This window comes from Erpetoichthys calabaricus, chromosome 2 (genome assembly GCF_900747795.2).
Source record: "Erpetoichthys calabaricus chromosome 2, fErpCal1.3, whole genome shotgun sequence".
In the NCBI taxonomy this organism is placed as follows: Eukaryota; Metazoa; Chordata; class Cladistia; order Polypteriformes; family Polypteridae; genus Erpetoichthys; species Erpetoichthys calabaricus.
Window position 1 is genome coordinate 189,124,326 of NC_041395.2, and position 15,362 is coordinate 189,139,687.

General features: G+C 37.5%; 1 protein-coding gene and 1 long non-coding RNA gene across 2 annotated transcripts in view; one reads left to right on the forward strand and one right to left on the reverse strand.

Annotated features, from left to right (window-relative positions):
- LOC114642656 (cleavage and polyadenylation specificity factor subunit 7-like) overlaps positions 1–15,362 on the forward strand; it is a 209,011-nt gene that overhangs the window by 55,752 nt on the left and 137,897 nt on the right. The window lies entirely within an intron of this gene.
- The window catches only part of LOC127526507 (uncharacterized), a 107,729-nt gene continuing 98,471 nt past the window's right edge, over positions 6,105–15,362 (reverse strand). Inside the window, exon 2 of the long non-coding RNA XR_007934009.1 lies at positions 6,105–6,200. This is a non-coding gene — a long non-coding RNA (uncharacterized LOC127526507). The remainder of the gene's footprint in view (positions 6,201–15,362) is intronic.

Here is a 15,362-nt window from a genome sequence, read left to right on the forward strand (position 1 = left end):
TTAATTTACTAGATATTCTCAAACCCCGTCATAAGTTAATGTAGCACATTAAATACTGTTCCCTGACCCAGTTGTTAATCGCTAATTGCTTCTTAAACTAACTTCCTCTGCACTAAGAGGAGGCGCAGGCAGCTATTACCGCACAGAATACATTCACTTTATGATATTCCTGCTCTCTGAAAATTTTGAATGCTAAGATAAATACTTGAAATCATTTTCATGATGAAATGCATTAAAGCAGGTATTAAACATGCATGGTAGTGTGGCGGTAGTGTTGCTCCCTCTCAGTAAGGGGTCCCCAGGTGTACGTTCAGTGTAGAGAACTTTATGGCAGGTGTGACGACGCTCCTAAAAAAACTGGATGTATGAATGGGTATCGCACAGGTTTAACTTAAATATTGGGTTCGTGATCTGGTGGTCGGTGCCACTTTCTTCTGAGCGGACTTTCTTTATTGTATGTGTGCTGCCTCTGTCTGATGTAACAAACCCCCAGTTCCTATCCTTCCTTTTTCTTTCTCCACATTACCAATCACCACACGATAAATGTCTTTGTGAAATTAAAACTAGTTATAAACTTAGACCACGGAGTGTTCAGAACTTTAAAAAAAATCTTCGTTATACATGTTTAATTATGCCAACCATTCAGGGTTGCACCCATCCCAGCAAGCATTGTGTGCGAGGCAGGAGTAAATCCTGAACGTAGCGCCAGCACATCGCAGGGTGAATATAATGTAACAAAACCCCACATCCTACATGACTTTGAAAGGAAACTGAAGCACGCCGAGTAACCCACCAGAAAAACATGTAAATTCAAGACAGGGAACACCCTTGACCCCCTTGCTGTGAGGCAGGTGTGCAACCTCCATGCCACCGTGCTCACACATGATTAATACATGCTGTAGCTGCGTTTTCACAAAGTTTCCAAAATTCAGCAGCTCCAACTTAAAAAATGGGATTCAACAAAAGCCTGACGCGCAGAAATGATTCCACAGACAAAATATCTTCGTTTTTAAAAGTTTAGTTAAGTTTGAAAGTAAAACGGTTCACACAAAAAAGAAAATTAAAAATAGCAAAAAAAAAAGAAAAAATTATAATAAGAAAAAATTTAGTTCAAAGCTTAATCTTGTTACATCTTAAATCGTTACTAGTCACTTATAATTTCTGAACCATTTCAAAACGTTTCTGAACCATTTCAAAGCGGTCAGAAAACTGTATGCTTATCCCATTTCTAACTTAAAATGGGTTTATCAAGTCCTTCTTTACTGGGACCTGTTCTAAACACAACTAAACCTAATATCCCACTGTTTCTCAGTTATAGCAAGAAGATTCTATCTCTTACTAACTTATAGGGGGAAAAAGATTATACCATTGTCTATGAATAAAGAAGAAATTATATTCTATTCAAATAAAGCAAACATTAGTATGAGTTTAACTCAAAACTTTAACTTTCTAAGATTGGCTCTTACATTTCCGGCCCCTAATTGGCTATGCAGGAGCGGAGTCAATTACTATACTTTACATCAATATGAGCCAGTTAGCTTTATTTTAACTATTGTTTTCAAACCACTAGCAATAACACTGCAAACAAACATTTTAAAAATTTCTCATTTTAAACATTGGCTGTTTCTTGAAGCAGGCACAGTTTGTTCACGGGTCTGTCCAGTGTGCTGGTTTTGGTCTGCACACAAACTCTTGTTACTGCACCTTTGGGATCTGGCATTGTCTTGATGACTCGACCCATTACCCAGGAATTGCAAAGTGTAGCTTTATCTACAATTAAAACAACGTACCCTGGTTCAAAATTTCTTCTTGGTGCAAGCCATTTTTGACGTTCTTGAAGTATTGGTAAATGCTCTTTAGTCCATCTTTTCCAAAACAAATCGGCCATGTATTGAATTTGTTTCCAGCGTCTTCTTGGGTATGGTTCATTCTCTGAAACGAGTTCGGGTGGTAATTTAGGTTTTTTCTTCAGTAACAACAAGTGATTGGGTGTGAATGGTTCTAAATCATTTGGGTCATCTGATGTCTTTGTAAGGGGTCTGTTATTGAGTATTGATTCCACTCTACACATCATTGTAGGAAGGTTTTCATCATCGAGTGTTTGTTGGTTTAGTGTTGAATTTAAGATATTTCTTATGCTCCTTTTTTGTCTTTCCCACACTCCACCTTGATGAGAAGCTGATGGTGGATTGAAAATCCATTTGATTTGTTCTTGCATCATAGCGTCGCAGATTTTTTTGTGTTCCAATTTTTTAATAGCTTCTCGTAGCTCTCTTTCTGCCCCAACAAAATTTGTTCCATTGTCTGAGCGCATGATTTTAACTTGTCCTCTTCTATCGGTAAATCGGAGTATGGCTTGGATACAAGAATCAGTGTCTAAGCTATGTGCAATCTCTAAACATGTGAAAATTACTCCATACCTCTTAACTAGGCTTCTTCCTCTTTTGACTAGGAAGGGACCAAAATAATCGACTCCAACATTTGTAAACGGTGGTTGGTTTGGTGCTAGGCGATCTTCTGGCAAATCTGCCATATTTTGCTCACCTACTTTGGCATTGTATCTTCTGCACGTTGTGCACTTTGAAATTATTTTTCTGATAGCTGAATTCGCTTGAGGTATCCAGTATTTTTGGCGTAGCTGTGCGAGCACATAGTTGCGCCCACAATGTCCAATTCGTTTATGAATGTGTTGCAATATTAGAGAAGCAACATGTGAATGCTTGTGTAGAATTGCAGGATATTTAGCTTCTTCGGGCATTGCAGCTTTGCAGAGTCTTCCTCCAACTCTCAGTATTCCATCTTGTATGATCGGGTCAAGTTTATAGATTTTACTGTTCTTTTTTACACAAGTCTTTTTCTTTAAAGCCTAGCAAAATGACACCTTTTATTGGCTAACTAAAAAGATTACAATATGCAAGCTTTCGAGGCAACTCAGGCCCCTTCTTCAGGCAAGGTTTACATCTTGCCTGAAGAAGGGGCCTGAGTTGCCTCAAAAGCTTGCATATTGTAATCTTTTTAGGTAGCCAATAAAAGGTGTCATTTTGCTTGGCTTTTCTCTACATTCATAATGGCTAACACGGTATAACACCCTAGTACTTCTTTAAAGCCTTTAATTCTTCTGGAAATTCTTGCTGTTGACTGAGGCGGATAAGCTCTGTTTCGGCTTTAACTAAATCGTCTAGAGAAATTGGATTTGTTTTTAAAGTCAGTTTATACCTTTTCATGTGCTTTGCAATGAGTGATTTTTGTTCTTCTGGATCACTTTTAGTCTGACTGACTTCTAATTGAAATGTTTTTCTTTTATTTCTTAAGTTCAGCATTAAGTCTTTAAACTTGAGGAACCAAGCCACTGCTTTCTTCAAGCGATGCCAATCTGAAAAATAGGTGATTAGTTTGTTGATGGGCTCGATTGCTTCCTCTATTTTTGTCATGTTGACTGCACAAGTTTTAACTTCTGGATCATCTTCAGTGAGTGAATCGTTTGGTTGATCTGGTCTTTTTGGCCACTCCCGTTCGGGCTTCAATAAGAAACTTGGACCTTTTGACCATGTGGTGCTTTTGAGAAAGTTTTCTATGTTTAGCCCTCTGGATGCTTGATCCAGCTGGGTTAAGGACAGATGTGACATACCTCCACTGTGAAGGCTGTGAATGATCTCTGATCACGGAGATTCTGTTGGCAACAAAGGTCTTGAACCGAGTGCTTTAATTTGAAATGCATTTTAGCACCGTGGTGCTGTCAGTCCAAAATGTAGATTCTTCTAAGGGCATTTGAAGCTCACCTTTAAGCATTTTGTCCATTTTAAGTGCCACAACGGCTGCAGTCAGCTCCAATCTTGGAATCGTGACCTGCTTCAATGGTGCAACTCTTGACTTGCCCATCAGGAATGAACAATGCTTTTTGCCCTCTTCATTGGTTAAGACAAGGTAAGTGACAGTGCCATATCCGTCTTCACTAGCATCTGCAAAATGGTGCATTTGTGCTGTCTTTATGGTTCCAAACCCGGTAGGTTTGAAGCATCTGTTCACTTTATAGTCTGTAAGTAACTGCAAATCATCCATCCATTTTTTCCATTTCTGAATGTGTTTGACTTCTACTTCTTCATCCCACCCAAATTTCTCTTTGCATAAGTCTCTTAGAATAAGTTTTGTTGGCAGTAGGGCGGGTGCTAGAAAACCAAGTGGATCATAATCTGAGCTAACAACAGACAGAATACCATGCCTTGTAGCGGGCTTGTTTTGTAACTTAATCTGAAATTTGAAACTGTCCGTTTCTGTGCACCACTGGACACCCAGGGCACGCTCTGTGGGAAGGAGACTGTGGCTCAAGTCTAAGTCCTTTTGTTCATGAGCTCTGTCTTCTTCTGGTATAGACAATAAAACTTCTCTGTTGTTACTCACCCACTTAGTCAAGTGGAAACCCCCCTTTGAGGCATAGAGCTTGGAGGTCCTTTGCCAGCTTTATTGCTTGTTCCTGTGGACGAAAAAGGCACACTGAAAAGCAGACAGATAATAGTTTCTAAATTCTCCTGTTTGTTAATTTGGAGTCACAGTAAGTAGAGATTCAAAAGAGTATAAACTTATTGCCGCAAAGCTCAATTGAACCCTGATCAAAAGCCAGGAGGGGTTTTTTATACTTCAGCATCTCATGATTAATAAGACAGAAAGAACATCCTTATCAAAACAGTAAAGTTAAACAATATGTCTGTTGAGCTAAGCATTATCTGTGTTTTGGAAGCTAAGCACAGGAGAGACGCCTTTGCATAAACTACATGTACAGTTCTGCAGCCTTGTGACCTTGTCCCTGAAACATTCACTCTGAGAAAGGGAAAAACAAGAAACAGCTTACATTTTATTCATCTGGACACTATTTCTCCTGAACCCTGGAATAACATATTTTTGTTAGTTCATAAGCCAAAGCGTCTCTCACTGGCAAGTTAGAAAAATAGTTATTATAAAAATTCTAATTTACTAAACACACAAAATACATGGTGCTGAGGAGAACATTCTTCTTCTACATTCCTCTGTTGTCACTGACCTTAAGCAGTCATCCACGTAGAAGTTATTGAGAACGGTGTTAACAGCTTCCTCAGGAAATGTATCTCTGGAGTCTTCGGCTGTTCTACGCAAAGCATAAGAAGCACAACTGGGTGAAGAAGTAGCACCAAAAAGATGTACTGTCATTTTGTATTCTTCAAGGTCTTTACTTAAATTACCTTCAGGCCACCATAAAAAACGTAAAAGATCAGTGTCTCTATCTGGTACTTTTTCTTTGGATGATACACACCGTGATGTGGGATGTACCACACTCTGCCTTCATTGCAATTTAAGCTTTCTTTGGGTACCCTGACAGCGTAACCATTGTCTATAATGTCTTTCATGAAGGCTTTATAGTCTCCGTGGAAGCCTGAATTTTTGTTAAATTTTCTTTTGAGTCCAATAGCACGCTGTTCAGCAATACATCGATTGTTTGGCATTTTCAGTGTTTCATCCTTCAAAGGCAAATTTAAAGAGTAATGGCCACCTACCAGACTCGCAGATTCTGAGGCTATGCGCATGAACTTGATGTCCTCCTGTGACATCTCCTCCTTTTCTTCACAGCTGCACTCTGGAAAATCTGTGTTATACTGTTGCAGCAACATATCCTCAATCTCTGTAATTGACACACGATTGATTGAATGTTTGGGCATCTTACCACTTTGTTTTGTGAGGTCATCTATCTCTTTGTATGGTCCACCAACCATCCATCCAAGTGCAATCTTCATAGCATGAGGTCCACCTCCTTGGCTAGGTATGAATCGTGACTGCTTGAAGATTTCTGGGTAGTTGATTACTATTAAAAGATCAACTTCAGAATCAATATGAGTTAGACGTACCTCTTTTAGATATGCCCACTTATCGATGTCTTCTTGTAGTGGAATATTTTCTCTGTCCACTGGAATGGAGACCTGTGTAAAGACTTTTGGCAAATCAATATATTTATCATCATTGAGACCACAGACTTGTAAATCTGATAAGACAGAACTTTGAGTTAGCACCTTTGAATCATAATCATAGTTGTTCATAGTTTTGAGAAATACTTGTGTTCTTTTCCCTTGAAGGCTTAATTGTCTCTGGAGCCTTTCAGTGCAAATTGTTACTGTACTGCCGAGGTCTATAAAGGCGTATGTTTCTACATACCTTTCGCTCTTCTTAGATTTTACCTTAACAGGAACTACTTGCAGCGCACATTCTTCTCCGGCCCCAGTAAAGTTACAAGTTCCGGTCTCTCTATTTCATTTTCAGTAGATGTCGCCACACTAGCTGTAGATTAAGATGTTGCTCTGGAACCTTTTTTGATATGCAAGATGTCTGGGTGCTGAAAAGAACATGTCTGACATTTCATTCTTTCTTTACAGTTCTTACCAAGGTGCCCCTGTTTGAGACAGCGAAAACATAAACCTTTAGATTTCAAAAAGTCAATTCTTTCTTTATGTGGCAGTTCTTTGATTTTACTACATTCAGCAAGAGTATGTTGGCCATTGCAGAATACACAAGGCTTTTTAAATGCATATATATCATTAGCAGACTTTTTGACAAAGATTTCTTGAGTTCCCTTTTCAGCAGTATCAGTTATACTTGTAGTGTAAGTACTTCCTGATTTCTGACCATACTTATGAGGGGGCAACCTAACGTTGTCAGTCTTTTCCTTTTTCTCTTTGCTGCCGTAAATATGATGCATAAATATCTTAGCCTGTTTATGTAAAAAGATAGTTAAGTCACGAATTTCTATCTCTCTTTTTTCTTCTTCTTCAATTTCATAAGCTATATCCCCCCACTTATTTTGTAGAGAATATGGGAGCTTTGAAAGTATAGTACGGATATTTTCATTGCTATTAAATGCTGCTCGATTTTTAGCTTTAGTCATGGAGTCCATACAGTTATCGAGAAAGGTTGCATAGTCTCTCAAGGCCTCCCCATCTTTTTGTTTTATTTGAGGCCACTTCAATGCTTTACTTATGTATGCGTCTACTACAAACGCTTGGTTGCCATAGTAACTGTCAAGTTGCTCTCTAGCCTTTTTATAACCTTCATCTGGTGGCAATAGTGTACAATCATTAATCATTTCTTGAGCTGATCCTCTTGTATATTGAATCAAATAATCTAATTTATCTTGTGGGTCTGTTAGTACATTACCTATAGCGTGATTGAAGGCTCTGATAAATTTCATGTAAGTCATTGGGTCACCTGAAAATAAAGGGACCTGTCTGTGTGGTACTTCAACACGCTGAACTGGAGGTGGTGGAGTAGGAGTAGTAGCTCTGTTTTGTTGGGTTAACGATTTAGCCATTTCAGTGACTGCTGTCTGATATTCAGCTTGATTCTGTCATTCCTGCCTTTCCAACTCAAGTTCATCTAACCTTCGTAGGATTCTATCAAGTGTCGATTGTTCAACCAAAACTGCCGTAGAAGGTGATGATGCTGCTGCAGCGCTTTTCTGGGCTAAAGAGTCATATTTAATATCTAAAGCACGCTTTAATTGCGAAGTAGCCTTTCGCTCCTTTGACTTTGAGCGTTTCCGTTCTTGCAATTGCATATCTTCGAATTGGTTAATTAGCTGCTTGTCGGATTTATGTGATAACAGTCTATTTGCATCTTTCAGCCATAGCTTTGTAACAGAAATAAATTCGTTCCAATTCTTAGAGCTTTCAGCGAATGTCGTTTTCTGTTTCTTAATCGCGCCTTCTTTACTCAGCATTGATATTAGCCTTTGATTCAACTCTTCTATCTCACTGTGCGTCTCGCAAAAATTTTCAAGTCTTTCAGCTACTTCTGAATGATTTTCTGGAGTATCTTTAAGACTTTCTATTTCAGCTATAAGCACAGAAAGTTTATCTTTCCTCTGACTTATGTGACCTTTAAGATCTCCGATTACATTTTCTGGCTTCGAGTCTGTACTCAATTCAATACTAACTTCACTGGAATTATGCTTAGACATTGCCATGACAACAGCTGATTCTCTTGACAGCAACAAACGTCACAATAGGAACGTTCCAACAAAGCGGATATTTCCTTATAACGAGGCTTCAAAATCTCAGGCAAAAGCAAAAGCGATCATCTACAAAGTCTCTTATAACATCGCAGTCTCTTAAAAAATCTTCTCAAGTTCAGGTGCGGCGACCTTGCTTTCATTACGGTAGTGCAGAGATAGAAGGTAAAAGCACAGTACCTCGAGATGACTCAGTTCTTTTTCTTTCATTGACAAGTTCAGGAGAAGAAGCGTCCTCGGATGGTAGATTCCAGTTCAAGTTCGAGGCTTTCAAGATGGCAAGTTTTCTGACGAAAATGTAGCTGCGTTTTCCCAAAGTTTCCAAAATTCAGCAGCTCCAACTTAAAAAATGGGATTCAAGAAAAGCCTGACGCGCAGAAATGATTCCACAGACAAAATATCTTCATTTTTAAAAGTTTAGTTAAGTTTGAAAGTAAAACAGTTCACACAAAAAAGAAAATTAAAAATAGCAAAAAAAAAGAAAAAATTACAATAAGAAAAAATTTAGTTCAAAGCTTAATCTTGTTACATCTTAAATCGTTACTAGTCACTTATAATTTCTGAACCATTTCAAAACGTTTCTGAACCATTTCAAAGCGGTCAGAAAACTGTATGCTTATCCCATTTCAAACTTAAAATGGGTTTATCAAGTCCTTCTTTACTGGGACCTGTTCTAAACACAACTAAACCTAATATCCCACTGTTTCTCAGTTATAGCAAGAAGATTCTATCTCTTACTAACTTATAGGGGGGAAAAGATTATACCATTGTCTATGACTAAAGAAGAAATTATATTCTGTTCAAATAAAGCAAACATTAGTATGAGTTTAACTCAAAACTTTAACTTTCTAAGATTGGCTCTTACATATGCTTTAATGCATTTCATCATGAAAATTATATCAAGTATTTATCTTAGCATTCTAAATGTTTAGAGAGCAGGAATATCATGAAATTAATGTATTCTGTGTGCTGCCTGCACCTCCTCTTAGTGCAAGAGGAAGTCAGTTTAAGAAGCACATAGCGATTAACGTGGCTCCGGGAACACTTAACACAAAGCATTTAATGTGCTACATAACTTATGACGGGGTTTGAAAAAATATAGTAAATTATACATTGATTTTAGGATGAAGTTTAGTTTCAACATTCTACTTTAATGACAAATTATGATAATAAAGTCAACATGTCTACTTTAATCTCGACCTAAACGGCAAGAATAAAGTCAACATGTCGACTTCATTCTCGTCATAAGCGTTGAGATTAAAGTGAAAATGTCGAGAATAAAGTCAACATGTCGTCACACTATTGCACAGTACCCAGGTAGATTACACAGTATTGAAAAAAAAATAAAACAAGTACAACTTGGCTTGCAGTATTATCCAGTAGTATAGAAACAGTATTCACACATTTGAACATAATGGTCCACATCCGACCTTTTAAAACCAAAGTATCTCCAGACAACAGACACGGCTACTTTTTTCGGCAAAAGTTCTTTTGTGTCATCATGTTCAACTTTGTCTGCTACAGCTTCAGTTTCAGAATGTTCTCTGTCCATTTTCACTGTTCAATAACTCCACTAACGCATATACTCCGTTGTATGCTTGTTTAGTGGTGCAGCAGTGAAAAAGGTCCCTCCTTAAACAGTTTCTCGCTGTGCCATGTTCTGAACGTTGTTTAGGCTATTTAAACCGGTGAACAAAAATAAAAAACGGTTTTTGGTATGAACCGGTATACCGCCTAGCACTAACTGACGGTGAAATTATTGGTGATAAGTCATTAGCCATGGCTGCTACATACTTGGAATAGGTTGAACTGTTTGAGGAGCTGTTCATAGCCCAGCAGACAAGCAACAAATCAGTGGCCAAAGCTGCTGGAAATGAGAAGATCTCATACGGGGTGGAGTAAAGTGCTCTTGTAGGCTTTCTATCCATTATAGACAATAGAACGTTAAAGGATGACTCTCTGTCTAGTGTAGGAGAAAATTTAATACATACAGGCACCCCCCACACTGGAATGCCCTGATTTAAGCAATTAAACACAGGCAGGAGAAAGCATCAATCGTTATTCTTTATCTAAATATTCGAAGAGGTAACAAGTGTATTACATGTTAGCCACATGCTAGTCACATTGCTACAAAGGAAAAAAATGTCCTCAGGCTATATTTATATAATTCATTGATAAGGTCACTTTTCTTTTAAAGGAATTCATTACAAATTCAGAAAACTTTTAACATGATTGGTTACACCTAGTCGCTAGCAGGACATGGCAAATTTTGATACCTTATATGACCACAATTTGATTGATAGTGCTGTTTGTTTAGGATGTACGTGACTTTTTGAATGTATGTTTTTCATTTTTATTTTTGGGAGCTGTGTGAACACTTAAAAAGAAGGAAAAAAGAACAATGGCCTATATAAATATATATAATCCAGCTTGGTACAAAACGGGAAACACATTTTATCATAGTGAATAAAAATAACAGCGTAAGCTTTTAAGCATAAGTTCAGAAGGATATGAGACTCAGACACATACCAGGTACACACTGGAGCAGGGTTCAAATTTAACTCTTACACTAGGTCTCCATTTATCCGTCCATCTTCCATACACTTTCATGTCCCTTAGTTGCTGCTTTTGCCTCCACTAACAACCCTTATCCAAGTACAGTACACCCTTGAAATTCGCGGGAGTTACGTTCCTAGAGCACCCGCGAATTGTGAAAAACTGCGAATTATGGATGTGGTTAAAAAAATGCCTATTTTTATAGTTTAAACCCTAAATATGCTCCCAAAACACTTTAATTTCATTTCAACCTCGGCTTAATACATTACCTAAAAAAAAAAATGTAAACCTAAACCCGTATACTGTACAGTACTATACTGATATGTCACCCGCAGTGCTATAATGTAAAATACCGATGTTACCGCTATATGTACTGTAATTCATGCAAGCGCGTTTTCATTGCCAGAAACCTTAGAAGGTGCTGGGCGTTTTGACGGCATCTTGGGGCTTTAACCCTTATACTGCCACATACTGTACTTAGGGGTTAATGCATACCTGGGCACCAAATACTTTTTTGCTGCACTTTAAACGTCACAGTTCACAAAGAAAAAGTGAAATTTTAATGGAACACATTTTTTTTCATGCAAAGAGCATCACAAATACTGTGACACTGATCATTTTACACACTGCCAATGAACTGTAAAAACTATTTAAAAAAAAACTACTGGAACAATATGTACAAGGTGCAGCTGACGCCATTGATGAAATTCTGTTAATCACCGAGCCAACTGCGCTTGAACTGTCTGCACGCAAGCACACAGAGGTAAACGCTGACGCCGACAGGCTAGTCTAGTGCAGTGGGTCAATCCCAGAGACAGTGAGGCTGCAGTGCCAATATTCTTCTTCTTTTGGCTGCTCCCATTAGGGGTTGCCACAGCGGATCATCTTCTTCCATATATTTCTGTCCTCTGCATCTTGCTCTGTTACACCCATCACCTGCATGTCCTCTCTCACCACATCTGGCATTTAAATATTAGGATTCTTGGAAAAATCTGACTGAAAAGAAAGTTTACAAACTGAATATTTTCATGTGAGAGTTATTGTAATTGTAACATTTAAAAATAGTTTTTTTTTTTTTTTTTTCTGAAAAAATGGTGGAAATGAGACATTTGTTACCCTCTTAAGTGTGTGCTGCAGATGATATCAGCATACGTGTTTATTTGTTAATTTGATGCTTAGAAAGATAATATTGATTTGAATATAAAGTTTAAACTTTAATAACAGTTACTGTGTTTTATGCACTGTAATCTGGCAATTACTTAGTGCAAGAAATTTTAAGGGATTAATGAACAAATAAATTGTATACAGAATCTCCTGAGAGATGCATGCATTAATCAAATTAATTAAATAAACCTATTTTAATCTTCATATAATGCTTAATATTTATAGAATATTGTTATAAAACCAGTGTGCTTGCTGTAAACATATCCAGCTTTATTTTGTATATATATTTTTTTCCTTTTTTCACTTTTAAAACTTTTTACCAGTTTCACTTGTACATATTATGCTTGCTGAAATAACGAGTACCTGTTTAGGCTACTGAAATGTTAAAATTTGTATATACCACCAAACTGCCAATTTTTAAACCAACACTTACCTCTCAGTTTACTAAGATAAATGCAAAAGTGCAGGAAGGAAAATAAGTTTTCTAACCTTTGGTCTTGACTTAATGAGTAACAATTGCAAAAGAATGAGCATTTGAGTGCATTTTAATAACAGTCATAGGTTGTAACCATGGAATGTTATATTTAAAACCTGTAGTTGTCCTGAATAAAAAGCTAACTGATCATGAAACATACAATTGAGTTGACAACAAGCACAGGTTGCAATGCATTTATTGTTTAATAAATTTTCCTATTATTTATATATACAATATATAAAAAAAATATAAAAATATTCCTTCTGCTGATACCAGCATAGGAGAGAGTTTCCCCCCACCCACAATTACAGCAGCCCAGGTAAGCAGAGAGCTGAGGAGACTTCGTGCCAGCAAAGCAGTGGGTCCAGATTGAGTATCGCCACGACTGCCTGTGCGTTGAAGCTGGGGAGTCCTCTACATCGCATCTTCAGCCAGAGCCTGGAACAGGGGATAGTCCCAATTCTTTGGAAAACATTTTGCATCACCCCAGTCCCAAAAGTATTCCGTCATAGTGAGCTGAATGACTTCCGGTCTGTCTCTCTGATGTCACATGTGATGAAGACCATGGAGCAGTTCGCATACCAGGAGAAGGTGGGAGTGGAGGATGCCATCATCTATATGCTACACTGATCCCTCTCCCACTTGGTCAGAGACAGTGGTGCTGTAAGATTTATGTTTCTGGACTTCTCTAGTGCCTTCAACACCATCCAACCTGGGAGTAGATTCATACCTGGTTGGATGGATCGTGGACTATCTTACAGACAGACCTCAGTATGTGCGTCTCGGGAACCGCAGGTCTGACATTGTGGTCAGCAACACAGGAGCGCCGCAGGGGACTGTGCTTTCTCCGGTCCTGTTCAGTCTATATACATCGGACTTCCAATACAACTCGGAGTCCTGCCACGTGCAAAAGTTCGCTGACGACACTGCTATCGTGGGCTGCAGGAGGAGTATAGAAACCTAATCAAATGTTAAATGGTGCAACTCAAACAACCTACAACTGAACACCAGCAAAACCAAGGAGCTGGTGGTGGATTTTAGGAGGACCAGGCCCCTCATGGACCCCGTGATCATCAGAGGTGACTGTGTGCAGAGGGTGCAGACCTTTAAATACCTGGCAGTGTAGCTGGATGATAAATTGGACTAGACTGACAATACTGACGCTCTGTGCAAGAGAGGACAGAGCCGACTATACTTCCTTAGAAGGCTGATGTCTTTCAACATCTGCAATAAGATGCTGCGAGGGGGTGGTGGGGGGTAAACGTTAACATTATACAAAGTTATTGTCTGTTATACCTGCATTTTAATTAATTTAATATTGTGTTTTTTTCAATATGCTGCTGCTGGAGTATGTGAATTTCCCCTTGGGATTAATAAAGTATCTATCGATCTCAGGAACTTATTGAGGTAAACCTTATAGGACTTAGAAGGCCAAACCTTTGGTCAAACCAAATCATGACCTACTTTAAGAAAATAGATGCTATTTTAAAATAGATGCTGGGGATAATTCTTATCTGTAAGAGCTGTATCAAGCAAGCAATCAAGCACCATACAGAGACAAATGTGTAACCATTTGAAAGCAAACCTACTGCATTGTTTTGTTTTTTTTATTGGACAAACATTTGACTTTTGAAAGAAAGATGATCTTAATGGAGTGTACGTTTGCAATATGCTGTGCAGCATCTTATTTTGGCAGGTTGTGAATACAATGGGGAAAATGCTGTATACCTTAATTTTCAACATTTGAATGGGGAAATTGTGAACTTCATGTATAACAGTAAGAAAACGAATTACTTTTTGCAACCTCTGTAAAATGTGTCTTTATTGTCAGTCCTGTTTAGTATGAATACAGAAGACGTTTAGCATTTTCAAACCCCTGGATTTGTTTAGTAACTACATTATTATTGCTCAGTTAATTACTGTCATTGTGCATGAGTCAATGGGAGTGACACATGAAACTGGGGCTGTTCATATTAGAAAATAACCTAATAAATATACTTTGTTTTGAAATGTTTTAGCACCATAATACTGGTGGAATATCTACTATTGCATATGTAGTGATGAAGTATCGTCATTATTGTAATGTCATTTGAGATTAAAGGTTGGAAATATTAAAATGTGGTTTAATTATTCATTTGACATCTCTTAATCTATGGCATAATTTTTTTTCCACCGCTAATACATTCCATTTGCACTTTCTAGCTGGAGTTTAAAACTGTCACTAAAATATGGTGTTAATATATTTATAAATATGTATAAATAAATATTTATAAATATTAAAACACAATATTTTATAGAATCAACCAACCTTTTTGGTAGACATTACATTTTATGCTGTTCTTAATTCTTTTACTATTTGAATGTTGAACCATCCCATATGTATAGCTGTAACTTTTATCAGAAGTTACATATTTTTGCATGTATTGCTTTCCATTGCAACCATGGCTAAAACTTCCTGGAACCCCCTTAGAGACTGTTTTAAGCACTTCATAATAAACACATTAACTGCTGTGTTTCAGCCTGTAGACTTGCTCTATTTTTCTGGACTCGGCTTACAGTTTTTTAAGTAGTTGAGTTAGGAGTTACTTTAGAAAAGCAGGCAATTCAGTTGTGTTAAAGACAGATACCTTTGACATCATAATAGCTTAATGCTTTCCCTTGCTATAGTCTTGTCTTGTAAGATTTAAAGTCTGGGTATTTATCTTGACTTTCAGAATGCTTTTCATAAGATACCACGTGAGAGGTTGGGCATCAGTCCAAAAGAAATGGGCGATTAGGGTGTAGTTTGTAAGTAGGTGCATATGCAGGAAACAGTGGGTTATGGAGTCTTTTTTGAAATTTAGTGATGTTAAGAGTGGGGTCTATAAGGAGTCTGTATTTAATCAATTATTTTAATAATTGTCATACTATTAAGAATAGTAATAGGATGGGATAATTTCATTTAAATATTAGTCGCTTGCTTAAGCTTGAAAACTTGGCTTTGCTTTAAAGTATTTGTTTCTCAAACATTCTGATATTGTGGTATTAACAGAAATTTAAGAAATTTGCAGTAGATTCAGAAAGTATTTAGAGCCCTTGACTTTTTGCACACTTATTTTCAGGTGGATTAACTGATTATAACCTGTTTAGAATGGACAGAAA